The sequence below is a fragment of the Protopterus annectens genome, chromosome 1.part1, assembly GCF_019279795.1.
Source record: "Protopterus annectens isolate FY-2018-M chromosome 1.part1, PAN1.0, whole genome shotgun sequence".
In the NCBI taxonomy this organism is placed as follows: domain Eukaryota; kingdom Metazoa; phylum Chordata; order Ceratodontiformes; family Protopteridae; genus Protopterus; species Protopterus annectens.
In genome coordinates, this window is record NC_056726.1 from 71,442,121 (window position 1) to 71,460,413 (window position 18,293).

Below are 18,293 nucleotides of genomic sequence, written 5' to 3' on the forward strand. Positions count from 1 at the left end.
ATGCTTGATGCCTTTGCATTTTACCCATTAAGTTTATTCTGCCAAAGGAGCTAAGAGGAACAATGAAATGGACATAAGTGTTCATAATGAGTGAATAAAGATAAATAAATATGAGGAAAATAGCTATATGTATACACTGCCTTGATATTTAGGTAACTGAAATTTCCTGATGAACATATGTAATATCTATGGTTCTTTGTCAATGTCTGCTTTGTATGTTTGCCTTTGTCTTGGTCAAGGTTAAACGGATCTTTGGTGAGGTCAACTATGTATTTCCAATGATAAATATATGCAGGGCTAACAGAATTAAGAGAAGAGTAATGTTTCAGATGTAATTCATGAGATGAATGACTATGGATTCATCAGTGATGACAGTCTAACTTTCTTTAGTGATGCTTATGAAACAATGAAAAAAACCGGAAGAAAGCAACTCTGAAATGTATGGAAAAATAAACATTACATGTTGAAGACTGGGAAAAAATAAAGAGGACAATGTGAAAAGGCAGGTGTAGCTAATAATTAATAAAAGTTAATGTTTTTAATAAAGCTTATGGAGAAATGAGTATAGTGACTAGTTTACAAAACATACATGATATGTGTTACACCATGGCTTGCAAATGAATTTTGCTTTCATTATGCTTTGCACATAATAAACCAACTCAAAGAAAACCTTATAAAAGGATGAGTCCATGAGGTGTAACAAAACAGAAGTTTATCACAAAAATATTGCTGTTTTTAAATAACAAAGAAAGCCTTCAGGTGACTGTAGAAAATTAATTGTCTTAAATAAAACACAAATAGAACCAATAAAACGATTGTCTATAAAATAAATTCAAATAAAATAAATGTATTCTACTATGTCCACAATATCCTTTAATTGCCAGAAGCTGAAATTCTTGAGAAAAAAATATAAAACAACTTTAATACTACTAACAAAATCCTCTTCCACTAATTTCTATGCTTGCTACATATTTGTCTTGGACATACTACATGTACTCATGTGCTAGTAGCTAGTCTTGCAATTGCTCACTGCTACTTCCTCTAAATGGCAAGCATCCTAATTCCTACTAGCCTGATCCTAGTTCTTTACAAAGCCCTCCTACCACTTGATAATGCCAAATTGCATAGCCCTCTCAGAACCCTACCTCTAACCGTAAAACTACCATGTGCTTCCTAACCCTAACCATGGCACACCCTTACCTAATGTCCCAGATCTCTGTCTCCCTAAAAATCACCTATTACTCATTAAACCTAAAGTGAGCCTGATCACTCCCTAACCATAAACTCCCCTACTATTCTCTAAACCTAAAACTACCTCCAAACCTGAATCTCGGTACCAATTGCTGCCTGAAGATGTAGATTAACCATCATCCTCCCCCATGTAAGCTCTAATCATTCCAGTTTGACAACTGCACCTTGTCCAAACATGTAGTTGAGTTTGAGCATGAGTGATTGACCATATTCACTACAATAGATGGGATACTCTGGCTGCAATAAAAATTATCTTTGAGTGCCTAAGACTTAAGTGCTTGTAGTACATCTTTCTCTGGTCACTAACTTTTTCCCTCCTCTTCCCCTACCCATTCCTCTATTCTTCTAATTGATTTGTCGAGCCTTAGTCAACCTACTTTTGTTCCACTTAGATATAACCATAATGTTAGCACCATTTTCTCTCATTTTTGACAAACATTTCTCTGCAATACTATCCATTCTGAATGTTATATATTTTGCTGTACTGATATCTATTCTCAATGTTTTGTATCTTTATCTGCAGTGTTATACAATTTATGGTTGTTGAAAGTTTGAGTAGATTAATTTACCCAGCTCCCCTCTAAAAATAGGAACAGTGCAGCAGGGCTAGCCTGTTAAAGAAGATGTAAATAAATCACTAAATAAAGAAAGAAATAAAGAATTCTAGATGGCAACAAAATGACATACAGCCTTTACAAAACATATCTATAAAAGTAACATAAGTACAAATGTATGAGAGGAGCACAAGAGATCAGGTGTAAATCATAGGGCAATGTTACCCACTCTGATGGCACAGAAGGATAAAGTCTGGGCTAAGATCCTGGTGGCTTTTGTTTGATTAGCTACTCAGGCTCCTGTTGGAGCTGGCAGGAGACACAGAGTGCTGAGGCATTTTCCATGTAGGAGGGTCACAGGATGATGAGCAGCAGGGTTAGACCATTAGTCTGATTTTGGTAATTGCCACAGCAAATGAAAGGCAAGCAGGGCTGAATACCTTGGTGAGTCTGGCTATGTGCCATACTTGAGCCCAGCATGGGAACACTCCCAGTAGGCATGCATTATGGCTACCCTCAGCTTTTTATTTAATGCCAATATGTTCAGCAATAGGATGATATTCTGACAAAACTAGAACTGCCTTCTCATGTGGCAGTAACAGGTTCCAGTCTTGTTTGGCTTCAGTGGCTTACTCATCATCACAAACCTGAGAGAGGCTTTGGTGGGTCCTAATCAGAGGGATTAAATAGGCAGGTGACCCATTAAAGTGTGCCTGCAGTTTGAGGGCATGGAACTCACTGAAGCCTTACTGCAACAAAGGCATGTATAATCCCAATCCAACAGAAAGGAATCTGTAAAAGAAATAATAATTATAGATCGATGCCCCACAGTATAACAAGTAGGGAAGCATAGCACAGAATGCACTTGTATTGTCATGTGAGAAAACAAGCATGTGTACAACAGAATAATGGGCAAATGAAAAGACACCATGACCAAAATATACAGACAAGACAAAATAACACTGTAAATAATGGACAGACAGAATGCCACAATAAGGAATTTTAGGTGGCAATGTCTAGCACAGACAATGTACCAAGTTTTGACAGAAGCAAGCTAACATGCTTTAGCATGCAAACAGGACAGTAATCCAAGCATAGTATACTATCAGCAATTAGATATTCACTGATAATGTGGAGACAGTGAGACACTGAGGTCACCATGCCCTGGACATTGGCATATAACATATACCACATTGAAAGAATAAATCCCTGGTCAGGAATGAGATGTCAGCAGCACGTACAAACACTGCATAAATAATAGTAGAAAGCTCTAAAACAGCATGTTTAGAGGCATAACTACATCTGCAAGGAACAAGTTGTAACATGAATGACGCACTGCATGCGTAACAGTATGTTGCTGAAACTCCAGAGAATGTTGGACATACAAGAACAGTGTTATAAGTGAAATGGGTCTACATATCCAGTTACTGCAGTCATTAACAAGTATGTTAGTGAAGGAAAGGTGTAGTATACTCTAATTGTGGGTGATATGTACAAAAGGACATGTACAGGTAAATACAGTCTAAAAATGAGCCCAAAAGGAGGGTCCACTGAGTGCACCTAAGTGGAGCAGCGCATCACACACTACACTGTGATATAGAGGGAACAGTAGGACATGTCAGACTGATCAAACTTTATCTCCTCAGTTCTGTATTCCTTTTTCCAGCCATCGTTCCCATTACTTGAAGGAACTACAATATCACAATTCCTACACAAATCCTATCACCTTGCAGGGACTTCTCTTTTCAATATACTTACCCAACCATGGAGGGAGTGTATATATATATATATATATATATATATATATATATATATATATATATATATATATGTGTGTGTGTGTGTGTGTGTGTGTGTGTGTATGTATATATATATATATATATATATATATATATATATATATATATATATATATATATATATATATATACATATATGCATCTACTTCACTTAGCCTAAAACTCATTTGGCAGAATTTCATTTGGCCGAGATCAAGTCACCTAATTTTCAAATTACTGAAAACTCATTTGACTGAATCTCATTTCACTGAATGCTTACAATACTGAATTTCAAAATACTGGATTTTGCACCATAGACATGCAGACTTACAACAACAATGCCTAACTCTTTCCAGAACTTAAAAACTACTTACTTACCCTCTTAAAATGAAACGGACAATATAAAACCAAACTTGGTGGGGGGCTATACCCTCCACACCCTCCTAACTATATATACTAACTCCAGGATCACACTACATTGGGGAAAAGGGCATATACTTTTTGCTTGCCTTACAGTACTGTACACATTGCCACTACCACTGGGAACGCACAAAACACCCACCATATTACTTTAGATACTTCCCATAAAAATGTAAATAGAGATACCCACATTTAGAAACACTACAACACTACTTTCTACATGACTATTCGTATTCTGACAGTTAGCACTGTAAGTAACAGTAATTAATTTTATCACAAGCAAGTCACAGGTGAAGGGAAACCCACATTATGTCTATGGCTTAACATTCAGGGAAGTGAGATTCAGTCAAATGAGTTTTTGGTAAATTGAAAATTAGGTGATTTGGTCTTGGTTAAATGAAATTTTGCCAAATGAGTTTTAGGCGAACAGAAATAGACATATATATATATATATATATATATATATATATATATATATATATATATATATAAAACATCAAAAACTAGGTGCCCTGTATAGGCACAACTACTTACTTAGCAGATCTGCAAAAAATGCTCTTGCCTCATCCTTCCTGCTTCCAACACTTCTATATGGTGCCCCATCCTCACCAATCTACAGTCCTCCTTGAAAGCTAAACTAGAATCCTGTTACAACAAAGTCACTAAATTTGCTATAAATACAAAATTTTCTACCCATCATTGCACCTCTCTGCATCAACTAAATTGACTAGAATCCCCTCACTATCTCACTACAGCCCACAAGATTATCTGCTGATCAGAAACTTGTCCTTCCCTCTCTTCCATAATGACTATGTACCATCCTAAATGACACCTCAGGTCCAAAAACAAAATGCTACTGTCCATAGAGAAAACTAAGCTCTCAGCCGGTCCAATGTTGTATTCCTATACTGTCTCTAAATCATGGAATAATCTTCCGCCATCACTCAGAACTATCAGCAATCTGGGCTCCTTAAAAATATCCCTCAAACTACATCTCTCCTCACATTGTTTATGCTCCTGTTCCCCAATACACAATCCCAACTCCTGATGTCTCTCCCTGGTGCTATAGCTCTGCTATTACTATCTCTTCTTTCTCTTCACTATACCCACTTACTGCTTTCCCCCCAACTCTAGATTGACTTTTCCCTCCTTATCCTTTCTACCTGCCCTTATTCTTACACTGCATTCAACATCCCCACTGCATTGAACCTTTCAGTTACTACATTCATGTGTAATTTGAATATATGCCTTTCATTACTTCTATTTCCATGATTGTAATTAGTTTTCACTACTGTTTTTTTTTTGTTCTTTAAATATGTTAGAAAAATATGTATTAATGTGTGTATTAGCAATATGCTTAGTGCATTTAGAGCTTGAAAAGGGTTAACACATTTATTCTATTTCATACTGCATAAATCTGTACAAACTGCAGTTGCTTTCTGACCTTGTACTATTAGTTAAAATCTTGCTTGTGCCTTGGAAATTTACTGAGAAGCAGGTGATTTCTGCTTGAGTTAGGAAAATAATGAATAGAACAATACTACGTGTATGAAACTTAGACAAGAAGTTCTGCTGTGCCATGAGAAAATACACAGCTGTAGAAGTTACAGATAATTAGTACAAAGCCTGCTTGAAAATATGAACTGCAATCAGCATTTGCTTGTATCTGTATTAGAAGAGTACCTTGAAATGTAACACTGTACAATAGACGTTTGTAAACGGATTAATGGTCACCAAGGCCAGGTTGTTTTTCTGAAAAGTTTCTCACAAAACTAGTCATGTCAGCAGAAAATCTGAAGTAACATCTGCTGTAGAACAATGCTAAAAGTTGTGCTTGATTACGTCAACTTAGAAGGCCATGTCTTGTAAAATAGTATAAGAATAAACATACTTCCTGTTAGTAGTTAGACAAATCCTTGTGTTTGCATGTTTTTGTCTCCTTGCGGCAAGTAAATTAAAGTGCCTTAACTGAACCTTACTTGTATTGGTCTTTGAAGTTTTTTCCTTTAACAGATTAGTCCTTCAGACTGGAAACCTTCACTTCGCCTCGGATCAGACAGGCCAGGTGGCTTGAAACCGTACGGGGAAGAAACCAAATCGGTTCTTCTTATTTAAAAAGTCCTCCGACTGAATTGTCGTACAAAAGAGGCCAGCCACTTTCTGGTCTGCAACTGAAGGACGGGTTTACTCGAACCAGGTGATCAATCACGAAGGCTCAGGTAAGGTGAATCTACCTTCTTTTTCTGTTTTAGATCAGGGACTAGATTTGTATTTGTTCTGTTAAGACTTTATTTTTAAGTCAGGAATAGAAAGATTACTGTCTTGTCATAGATCAGGGAAACAGAGCAGGTAGGCAGTCATTCTGAAGAGACTATAAAAACATCCATGGTACCACATTAAAAATAAGGAGTTACGTAACGATTAAAAGGGTAGAACAAAATGGGTAATAATTGTACAAAAAGGTCCCAAAATCCGCAGTTAACCGAAGAAGCGAAATACATGCAGTCACAGCGTGCTGATAATATTAAATACTACTCAAAATGGGTTAATAAGTATGAATTTGATGGTAAACTAGAAAAATCCTCACTTGTCAAACTTGTCAATCAACTTAAAACCGATTCTAGCGGTCAGGTAAAAAAGCAACGTCAATTAGGAATTCCTCAGGCACACAGGTGGATTGAGGAAGTAAACCGAAGGGAACAAAAGAGTAATAATTCAAAAGCAATGTTTTTAGATAAGGAGGGCAATAACTTAGTAATAGCATAGGCCCCTCTGCCTCCTTTACCAGAATATGAGGCAAGTGAACAAGTTAGTCCACCCCTGCAATATCCTGCTGTCATTGCAAGTAGAGACACTACAAAAGCGAAACCGTTTATTAGAGATCCCGTCGAGACCAGGACTCGAACACGGGCAGGAAACTCATAAGGGGACATTGAGTTATATCAAATGGGTAGAAATTCATGGTTTATCAGTGAAGAAGAAATATGCCCACTTATAGAAGTGCCTAATCCTCAGGCAGGGCAAGAAGGTCAGGACCCAACTATTCTAGTGTATAGACCTTGGACTCCGGAAGACATCCGGAAAGCCACTGAGGGAATTCCCCATCCAAAAGTTAATTTTAGAAAGTTCTTAGAAGATTTGCAAGGAATGAGGCTGAGTTATAACTTAAACGTAGAAGAGGTGGAAAAAGTAGTCAGACAAATTGTGGGACCAGATTGGCACATAATTAGTGGCGAATGGAATCCCCGTGATATTGCGCTCAGGCCCCTCCCACATAGCAGCGCAGAATTAGACAACAGAGTGAAAGGTCTTACAGACTGAATCTCTGAAAAATGGAAGCCTAGGGCAGACTGGACTTGCATTAATCAATGCATCCAACAGGAAGGTGAAGCTATTGACCGATATTATGCCAGACTATTAGAATGTTTTAATAACCATTGTGGAATGCAGGTTCCGGAAGACCAGACACATGATTCCCCATATGAGCAGCAGTTAAAGAATGCATTTTTGAAAGGCAGTATTGCACCCATAAGCAGCTTTATTACAAAACACATGGTAGATCATTGTACAAGCAGGTTACAATCATTGCTTGAATATGTTAAGCATGCCGAAAGGCATTTTAATAGCAAAAAGAAAAAGAAAGCCCAAGTATTTTCTGTAGAAGATGGAGCAGAAGTATATGTAGTACAGTCCAGGAAAAAGGGCAAGAGAAATGCCCAGGGAAACAAACAATCTGATCAACGATCAGAGGACTTTGAAGGGTGAAAGAAAAGGGGAGAATGTTTTAAATGCGGTAAGAAAGGACACTTGGCAAGGGATTGCAAGAAAAACAAGAAGGCAACCACGGAGGATAAGGAGGGTGAGGACTGACTATATGATAGTCAGGAATCACTAGAAGGGGATAGCAGAGAAAGGACAAATGAGTATGTGATAGAGGGAGTAGAGAATGTGACAGAAGAAATAGAGGAAGTGCAAGAAGTCACGGATAGTGAAGAAAATGAAATATTGGATTTGGCTTTATTGAGCTTAGAGTTCTATTTAGCAGACACAAAACCAGAAGTTACAATCCTGGTAGAAGGGAGGGAATTCAGATTCTTGTGTGACTCAGGGGCATCACGGACCCTGGTACATCCCTCCAAACTGCCAGAGAATTCAGAGTCACCTGATTACATATTAGTGAAAGCAGCTAATGGACAGCTGTATCGGGAGCCCCTCTCCCATAATATTGTGATAACTGATCCTGTTTCAGGATTGACCCAGAAAAGCAAAATTGTTGTATCTGCAAAATGCCCAGTAAACATCTTGGGCAGAGATCTTATGCAGTTATTTGGTATAGCAGTAGTTCCGACTATGCAGGGTATGAAGCACAGCGACAAATTGATACCTTTACAGTGTAATCGGAGGGTGTAATGTTTTATTGGTACAGCCAGGACTTGGTTACGACTGGTCCAGGGGCGATGACCGAAGAGTTGATGAACGTAGCCATCAGCAAGTTCCCCTCCCTTGACATTGATAAACAGCATTTGTTGCACTGTACTCTGTATTATTGTAATACACCAGGACCTGATAAGGAATATGAGCAAGAATTGTTTAGAAATCGTGCAAACAGATTGGTATTACGTAATCTGTACTGGGACACAGAAGGGAACAGTGTAGCCAGCTGTTCATTGCCCCAGGAGTTCTTTGCACTCTCCAAATCTAATTGATTACCACGTTAGCTTAACTAAGGACAAGAATGTAAAATGGGTAGACTTAGGAGAAAAAGTCACGAGATGGGAAAAACAGACAGAGTTAGAACTGTCAGAACAGGGAATACAAATGCAGAAGCTGAATTGGATAACTCAGACCCACCCAGCTGTACACTTGCAGTCTAGCAAGGACAGCTGATTGGCACTCCTATTGAAGGAGGAAGAGAATGCCTTACAGAATATACCAGAAAATCTCTGGTCGACAGGAAAATCAGATGTAGGACTTATTCATACAGCAGGACCAGTTACTATTACACCAAAATCAGCATTTAGACCACAAAAGAGACAGTATCTCTTAAGAAAAGATGCAGAGGTAGGAATCAAACCTATTATAGCAGCTTTACTTAAGGAAGGGGTGCTGGTGGAATCTCCTGATTCACCATGTAATACACCCTTATTTCCTGTTAAGAAAGCGAATGGAGAGTGGCGTATGGTCCAAGATTTACAAGCTGTAAATGATGCAGTAATACCAAGGGGACCTATGGTGCCAGACCCACACACCCTGTTGAATGATTTAAAACCTCAACAGAAATATTTTTCTGTGGTAGATATCAGCAATGCGTTCTTTTCGATACCGATACACCCTGATAGCCAGCATTGGTTGGCATTCACATTTCAGGGGAAAAGGTATACATATACGTGACTACCACAGGGGTATTGTGAAAGTCCAACAATATTCTCACAAGAAATGGCAAGCAACTTGGTGGGATTTACCCCACCAAGAGGTAGTCAGTTTTTGCTTTATGTTGACGATATCCTGCTGGCGTCCACCACCCAGCAAGATTGTAAAGAGGATACCATAGCGCTATTACAATTTTTAGCCACTGAAGGACATAAAGTAAACAAAAATAAACTGCAGCTTTGGAAAAAAACAAGTTAAATACCTAGGATATGTAATATCCAAGGAAGGTAGGACATTAGATGAGGCTAGAAAAATAGCGATTTTGCAAGCACCAAAACCCACTACCAAGAAGGAAATGATGTCCTTCCTGGGTACGACTAATTTTTGTCGGAGTTGGATTCCAAACTATGCCTTGGAATCTGCACCGTTGATTAACCTGATTTATAAAAAGCCTATGGCAGCACAGGATTTATTACAATGGACACCAGAAGCAGAATCAGCTTTCTGCAAACTGAAACAGTTAATAGCGTCCTCATTAGTTTTGGGATTACCAAACTATCATAAACGTTTTTTTCCAAACTGTAGATTGTAAGCAAGGTTATATGACATCAGTGTTAACACAGCAGCATGAGGGCAAGCAACGCCCTATTGCTTATTATTCATCACAACTGGACCCAGTGGCACAGTCTTTACCTCACTGTGTACAAGCAGTAGTTGCAGCTGCAATGGCAGTACAGGCTTCGGCCTCAGTAGTGTTGTTCCACCCTCTCACATTGAGAGTGCCTCATGCAGTTGTGATTATTTTACTACAGAAAAGGTAGCATATCTTTCCTCTGCTAGGCATCTTTCCTGTATGACTATATTGTTGAGCCAACCTCATATGACAATTGAACGATGTACAACTTTGAACCCTTCTACCTTGCTCCCAACCCCTGCAGATGGCACACCACACAGCTGCCTGCAGGTGATTGAGCAAAAGACACTGCCTAGAAAAGATCTTATGGATGTTCCCTTGGATGATGCCAAGGTGACATACTATGTGGACGGCTCATGCAAAAGGGGTCCTGCAGGACAGAACCTAGTAGGTTATGCAGTAGTTTCTGACACAGACATTATAGAAGCAAAATCTTTACCACATAGTTTATCTGCACAGGCAGCAGAATTGATTGCCTTGACACGGGCATGTATCTTAGCAAAGGGCAAATGTGTGAACATTTTTACTGACAGCCAGTATGCTTTTTCTAATGTACCTGTTTTTGCGCAACAGTGGAAAAATCGAGGAATGATAACATCTACTGGCAAACCGATCAATCATGCACAGTTTATTTTAGATATTTTAGAATCTATTCAGTTACCTCAGAAAGTAGCTATTTGTAAATGCACAGCTCATACCAAGCAACAGGACAGGATTTCAAAAGGTAAAGCGAGAGCTGATACAGCTGCAAAGCAGGCAGCTTCAGAAGTATTTCTTTTGAATGAGGAATTACAACCCTCCGAGATTTTAGACTTAGAAATGTTAAAGACAATGCAGACACTTACTATGCAAACTGAAAAACAAAGATGGGTAAAACGAGGAGCAATTCTCGAAAAGGGGCTGTACATCTCTAAAGAAGGAAAACCGATATTGCCGTCTAATTTGTTTAGATATGCAGCTTTGTTGAGCCATGGGCAGTGCCATGTCTCAACAGGGGGGATGGTACAGCTGGTGAACCAAGTGTTCACGACGTATGGATTTACAAACTACTCTAAAAAATTTTGTTCATTATGCCACATCTGTAATAAACATCATGCACAAGGGGTGTTAAAGCCCAAGCAAGGAAGTTTCCCTACACCACCATATCCGTTTCATACTATCTGTATGGATTTCATAGAGTTGAATAAATGTGAAAATAAGAAGTATTGTCTTGTCATTGTAGATATGTTTTCCAGATGGGTGGAAGCCTTTCCGACTAAAATTCCAGACACTACGACTGTGGCCACAGTGCTTGTTAAAGAAATCATCCCTAGATTCGGCATTCCAAAAAGGATCTACAGTGACAACGGCACACATTTCGTAAATCAGACCATACAGCAGTTAAGTAGACATTTTGGTATTTCTCTAAAAAAATCATTGTGTGTATCACCCACAATCAGCAGGGCTAGTAGAGAGGCATAATGGGATTCTAAAGAGTAAGCTAAGAAAATTAATAACAGAAACGCAGAGAAACTGGGTGTACTGTCTGCCCCTGGCACTGTTGAGCATGAGAACTGTTCCGAATGCAAAAGGATTGACTCCTTTTGAAAAGCTCTTTGGAAGGACTTACTATATACCTCAGTGGAAATCTCTCATGCCTGCAGACCAGGAAGCTGACAGTGCATTAACTGAGTATATGCGAAAACTCTTAAATTCTAAACATTTGTTGCAGTTAAATTCTGTTTCAGATAAAGAAAGAACCAGACCATCAGAAGTGGCAGTGCCCCCTGGAGCGTGGATCTGGCTGAAGATAGTTAAGAAGAAGAATTGGGCGTCTCCAAAGTGGGAAGGTCCATATCAAGTGCTTTTGTCAACACCCACTGCAGTCAAAATTGTGGAGCATGCCTCCTGGAGCCACCTGATGCACTGTAAATTAGTTAAAAACTTTGAACTGGACAAAAATCTTGTTACATGCCAAGAGCAAAAATGATAAGAGTCCAGAAGAGACAGGAATGCAGAACAACCCTTTCCACAGAAGTATTGCATAATCATCCTGTTAACTGCATTAGTGACAATAATCTTTTTGTTGTGGCCTTTTCTTTTCCCAGCCACACAGACTGAACTGAATAAACGTGAAGCGTTACTCATAAACTGGCATCCAAACTTTAACACTTACCAGGCAATTAAATATGTGTATGCTGAGACTTTCAATGTTTCAAATTGCTGGATTTGCACAGCTTTGCCAACAGCATACAGGAGTTATTAATGACTACAGTCCCCCTAGGGGTCAATGAGACCTGTGAGAACTTGATTTATGATACCTCAACCATCACAGCACAAGATAAAATAGCATTGCACTTGTCTGTTCCACAAAAGGGAACTGTGTGTTTTTATGAAAATGATACTGTTCAGGTGGGTTGGAGCAATTGCAATGTGACTGTTCCTTATAAATGTTACACTAAAGGTAACAAAGTAGATCTTTATTGTAATACAAACTATAATTCATTTCTTGGATTGATGCACAAAACACTTGATGAAGTAAAACATAATTCTGTTCTTTATAAACAGCTGTCTACAATTGATAGAAAAATGATTCATGCAGGACGAGTGTACATTCATAGCAAGGTTACTACTAAAGAAGAGCACTGTTATTTTGTGTGCGGCAAAAAGGCATACAAATGGTTACCTGAGAATTGGTCTGGCAGTTGTTTTTTGGGTTACCTGGTTCCGGCCATATGACACACTGCAGTTTTGCCTCATGGAAAAATTCGAAATGTCTGAGAAGTAGTCAAGAAACCTGTAAATCCAGTGGGACAAATTGATGCATGTTGGAAACACAATCACTCTCTGGGCAAAGGACTGACACACATGGACTTGAATGATAGTGTTATATCGTGGGCAGGCATATCACCAGCGTATGGAGCAGTGAAATTGATCTGGGAGCTGAGAAAACTGTCAAAACTTCTCGAAGTAATGAGCAACGCAACTTTTTCTGCTCTCGAATTAGTGACTGATGAACTGAATGCTATGAGAACTGTAGTGCTCCAAAACCGCATGGCTCCCGACTTCACCCTAGTGGCGAGAGGTGGTATGTGCGCTTTAATCCAAGAAAAATGCTGTTCGTATATTCCTGACCATAAACACGAGATAGACAATCATCTTGAGGTAATTCAGCAAGTGTCGGCCATGACCAAGCCAGGCCCAAACCCACTGACGGATCTTTTCCAGAAATGGTTTGGTGGGTGGGGTACCATCCTAATGTACATCCTGATTGCCATTTGTGTAGGTATGCTCCTACTGGGAGTATGTGTTTGTTGTGGTATCCCCTGCATGAAAAGACTGATTAAAGACCTTATAGACATTTCAGTTTCTGAAACCTTATATCAAAGTACTGAGTTTGAAGAACTGTTAAAAGACTAAAAATGCTTTCATAAGTTTAAACTGAATGACTTTCTTAACTGCAAATCCTGAGTGGAAGAGGTTAGGAGAAGAAAACAAACTGTTTATGCTTATTTTGAAAGTAGAATAAAAGTATTAATGGGGGGAAATGTTAGAAAAATATATATTAATGTGTGTATTAGCAATATGCTTAGTGCATTTAGAGCTTGAAAAGGGTTAACACATTTATTCTATTTCATACTGCATAAATCTGTACAAACTGCAGTTGCTTTCTGACCTTGTACTATTAGTTAAAATCTTGCTTGTGCCTTGGAAATTTACTGAGAAGCAGGTGATTTCTGCTTGAGTTAGGAAAATAATGAATAGAACAATACTACGTGTATGAAACTTAGACAAGAAGTTCTGCTGTGCCATGAGAAAATACACAGCTGTAGAAGTTACAGATAATTAGTACAAAGCCTGCTTGAAAATATGAACTGCAATCAGCATTTGCTTGTATCTGTATTAGAAGAGTACCTTGAAATGTAACACTGTACAATAGACGTTTGTAAACGGATTAATGGTCACCAAGGCCAGGTTGTTTTTCTGAAAAGTTTCTCACAAAACTAGTCATATCAGCAGAAAATCTGAAGTAACATCTGCTGTAGAACAATGCTGAAAGTTGTGCTTGATTACGTCAGCTTAGAAGGCCATGTCTTGTAAAATAGTATAAGAATGAACATACTTCCTGTTAGTAGTTAGACAAATCCTTGTATTTGCATGTTTTTGTCTCTTTGCGGCAAGTAAATTAAAGTGCCTTAACTGAACCTTACTTGTATTGGTCTTTGAAGTTTTTTCCTTTAACAGATTAGTCCTTCAGACTGGAAATCTTCACTTCGCCTCGGATCAGAGAGGCCAGGTGGCTTGAAACCGTACGGGGAAGAAACCAAATCGGTTCTTCTTATTTTAAAAGTCCTCCGACTGAATTGTCGTACAAAAGAGGCCAGCCACTTTCTGGTCTGCAACTGAAGGACGGGTTTACTCGAACCAGGTGATCAATCACGAAGGCTCAGGTAAGGTGAATCTACCTTCTTTTTCTGTTTTAGATCAGGGACTAGATTTGTATTTGTTCTGTTAAGACTTTATTTTTAAGTCAGGAATAGAAAGATTACTGTCTTGTCATAGATCAGGGAAACAGAGCAGGTAGGCAGTCATTCTGAAGAGACTATAAAAACATCCATGGTACCACATTAAAAATAAGGAGTTACGTAATGATTAAAAAGGTAGAACAAAATAGGTAATAATTGTACAAAAAGGTCCCAAAATCCGCAGTTAACCAAAGACGCGAAATAAATGCAGTCACAGCGTGCTGATAATATTAAATACTACTCAAAATGGGTTAATAAGTATGAATTTGATGGTAAACTAGAAAAATCCTCACTTGTCAAACTTGTCAATCAACTTAAAACCGATTCTAGAGGTCAGGTAAAAAAGCAACGTCAATTAGGAATTCCTCAGGCACACAGGTGGATTGAGGAAGTAAACCGAAGGGAACAAAAGAGTAATAATTCAAAAGCAATGTTTTTAGATAAGGAGGGCAATAACTTAGTAATAGCGTCGGCCCCTCTGCCTCCTTTACCAGAATATGAGGCAAGTGAACAAGTTAGTCCACCCCTGCAATATTCTGCTGTCATTGCAAGTAGAGACACTACAAAAGCGAAACCGTTTATTAGAGATCCCGTCGAGACCAGGACTCGAACACGGGCAGGAAACTCATAAGGGGACATTGAGTTATATCAAATGGGTAGAAATTCATGATTTATCAGTGAAGAAGAAATATGCCCACTTACAGAAGTGCATAATCCTCAGGCAGGGCCAGAAGGTCAGGACCCAACTATTCTAGTGTATAGACCTTGGACTCCGGAAGACATCCGGAAAGCCACTGAGGGAATTCCCCATCCAAAAGTTAATTTTAGAAAGTTCTTAGAAGATTTGCAAGGAATGAGGCTGAGTTATAACTTAAACATAGAAGAGGTGGAAAAAGTAGTCAGACAAATTGTGGGACCAGATTGGCACATGATTAGTGGCGACTGGAATCCCCGTGATATTGCGCTCAGGCCCCTCCCACATAGCAGCGCAGAATTAGACAACAGAGTGAAAGGTCTTACAGACTGAATCTCTGAAAAATGGAAGCCTAGGGCAGACTGGACTTGCATTAATCAATGCATCCAACAGGAAGGTGAAGCTATTGACCGATATTATGCCAGACTATTAGAATGTTTTAATAACCATTGTGGAATGCAGGTTCCAGAAGACCAGACACACGATTCCCCATATGAGCAGCAGTTAAAGAATGCATTTTTGAAAGGCAGTATTGCACCCATAAGCAGCTTTATTACAAAACACATGGTAGATCATTGTACAAGCAGGTTACAATCATTGCTTGAATATGTTAAGCATGCCGAAAGGCATTTTAATAGCAAAAAGAAAAAGAAAGCCCAAGTATTTTCTGTAGAAGATGGAGCAGAAGTATATGTAGTACAGTCCGGGAAAAAGGGCAAGAGAAATGCCCAGGGAAACAAACAATCTGATCAACGATCAGAGGACTTTGAAGGGTGAAAGAAAAGGGGAGAATGTTTTAAATGCGGTAAGAAAGGACACTTGGCAAGGGATTGCAAGTAAAACAAGAAGGCAACCACGGAGGATAAGGAGGGTGAGGACTGACTATATGATAGTCAGGAATCACTAGAAGGGGATAGCAGAGAAAGGACAAATGAGTATGTGATAGAGGGAGTAGAGAATGTGACAGAAGAAATAGAGGAAGTGCAAGAAGTCACGGATAGTGAAGAAAATGAAATATTGGATTTGGCTTTATTGAGCTTAGAGTTCTATTTAGCAGACACAAAACCAGAAGTTACAATCCTGGTAGAAGGGAGGGAATTCAGATTCTTGTGTGACTCAGGGGCATCACGGACCCTGGTACATCCCTCCAAACTGCCAGAGAATTCAGAGTCACCTGATTACATATTAGTGAAAGCAGCTAATGGACAGCTGTATCGGGAGCCCCTCTCCCATAATATTGTGATAACTGATCCTGTTTCAGGATTGACCCAGAAAAGCAAAATTGTTGTATCTGCAAAATGCCCAGTAAACATCTTGGGCAGAGATCTTATGCAGTTATTTGGTATAGCAGTAGTTCTGACTATGCAGGGTATGGAAGCACAGCGACAAATTGATACCTTTGCAGTGTAATCGGAGGGTGTAATGTTTTATTGGTAAGCCAGGACTTGGTCACGACTGGTCCAGGGGCGATGACCGAAGAGTTGATGAACGCAGCCATCAGCAAGTTCCCCTCCCTTGACATTGATAAACAGCATTTGTTGCACTGTACTCTGTATTATTGTAATACACCAGGACCTGATAAGGAATATGAGCAAGAATTGTTTAGAAATCGTGCAAACAGGTTGGTATTACGTAATCTGTACTGGGACACAGAAGGGAACAGTGTAGCCAGCTGTTCATTGCCCCAGGAGTTCTTTGCACTCTACAAATCTAATTGATTACCACGTTAGCTTAACTAAGGACAAGAATGTAAAATGGGTAGACTTAGGAGAAAAAGTCACGAGATGGGAAAAACAGACAGAGTTAGAACTGTCAGAACAGGGAATACAAATGCAGAAGCTGAATTGGATAACTCAGACCCACCCAGCTGTACACTTGCAGTCTAGCAAGGACAGCTGATTGGCACTTTTATTGAAGGAGGAAGAGAATGCCTTACAGAATAGACCAGAAAATCTCTGGTCGACAGGAAAATCAGATGTAGGACTTATTCATACAGCAGGACCAGTTACTATTACACCAAAATCAGCATTTAGACCACAAAAGAGACAGTATCCCTTAAGAAAAGATGCAGAGGTAGGAATCAAACCTATTATAGCAGCTTTACTTAAGGAAGGGGTGCTGGTGGAATCTCCTGATTCACCATGTAATACACCCTTATTTCCTGTTAAGAAAGCGAATGGAGAGTGGCGTATGGTCCAAGATTTACAAGCTGTAAATGATGCAGTAATACCAAGGGCACCTATGGTGCCAGACCCACACACCCTGTTGAATGATTTAAAACCTCAACAGAAATATTTTTCTGTGGTAGATATCAGCAATGCGTTCTTTTCGATACCGATACACCCTGACAGCCAGCATTGGTTTGCATTCACATTTCAGGGGAAAAGGTATACATATACATGACTACCACAGGGGTATTGTGAAAGTCCAACAATATTCTCACAAGAAATGGCAAGCAACTTGGCGGGATTTACCCCACCAAGAGGTAGTCAGTTTTTGCTTTATGTTGACGATATCCTGCTGGCGTCCCCCACCCAGCAAGATTGTAAAGAGGATACCATAGCGCTATTACAATTTTTAGCCACTGAAGGACATAAAGTAAACAAAAATAAACTGCAGCTTTGGAAAAAAACAAGTTAAATACCTAGGATATGTAATATCCAAGGAAGGTAGGACATTAGATGAGGCTAGAAAAATAGCGATTTTGCAAGCACCAAAACCCACTACCAAGAAGGAAATGATGTCCTTCCTGGGTACGACTAATTTTTGTCAGGGTTGGATTCCAAACTATGCCTTGGAATCTGCACCGTTGACTAACCTGATTTATAAAAAGCCTATGGCAGCACAGGATTTATTACAATGGACACCAAAAGCAGAATCTGCTTTCTGCAAACTGAAACAGTTAATAGCGTCCTCATTAGTTTTGGGATTACCAAACTATCATAAACGTTTTTTCCAAACTGTAGATTGCAAGCAAGGTTATATGACATCAGTGTTAACACAGCAGCATGGGGGCAAGCAACGCCC